The following is an 843-nucleotide window of genomic DNA, read 5'->3' as shown; positions in this document are numbered from 1 at the left end:
TAATAGAAATGAAATGATGGCTTTATGACCACGATATTACTTTGATTGATTGATTGGTGTTCATGTTCATGTAAATGAACATGCAATGTATTATTTAATATATAATTAACAACATTGTAAGGGTGAATATGGGGAAATTTGGTATTAACTCTGGACGAGGACATGTGTGTTGAATACATAATCCAGTATTGTCGTTGCACTTCTTTTTACATATTATTTAATGTTAATGCTTAAAATGTAATTACCTAAAAATTGAATAGAACATATAAGAATTCTTTCAAGATGTAACTCAGGATCGGTCAAATTACTACAAATCAATGAAGGACTGTTATGGTTGAATCAGATATTTCAGGATGACCATTAACTACCGAAACGAAGGCTGGTTCAATTTGATTTGGTGGCTGACATGAAGATAGAGTTATAACCTTCGTGTAATGCAATACTTTATTTCATTTTTTCATGAAAAAGTGCAGGGTGCAGGGAAATGCTAAATAACAATTTTAAGCAAGTGTCCCCTTTCCCTACAGTTTCTTTATGTTTTGGTATTTGTCGTGTTGTTATTGCCAGACTGAACAAAATACGACAGATGTTACTTTTACATTAAGATAGGATATGAAATATGTGTATATCAGAAGAAGCTTAAAAAAGATAAATACAGACATTGACCATGACAAGAAAGTTGCTTGTTCAGTTTCAAAGTGACAAAAGGCTTCAAACCGGCTATTGCTATATTAACGTTCTGATGTAAGAGGGCGTATATAGAAATGAAATGCCCCAGGTATTTATTTTTATAGATATAAGTAAGTGTAAAGATGGTTTAGAAAGATATCGGCATTAAATGAT

The 843-nt window shown here is 31.7% G+C and overlaps 1 protein-coding gene across 1 annotated transcript in view; it reads right to left on the bottom strand.

Moving 5' to 3' along the window:
* Positions 1 to 843, bottom strand: part of LOTGIDRAFT_168935 (hypothetical protein) — a gene marked incomplete at both ends in the record, with an annotated part of 27518 nt that overhangs the window by 18903 nt on the left and 7772 nt on the right. The gene's annotated exons all lie outside the window — the stretch shown is intronic.

Source organism: Lottia gigantea (assembly GCF_000327385.1).
Source record: "Lottia gigantea unplaced genomic scaffold LOTGIsca_80, whole genome shotgun sequence".
Lineage (NCBI taxonomy): Eukaryota > Metazoa > Mollusca > Gastropoda > Lottiidae > Lottia > Lottia gigantea.
Note: the sequence above shows the minus strand (reverse complement) of the source record. Positions and strands in the feature narration are given on the sequence as shown.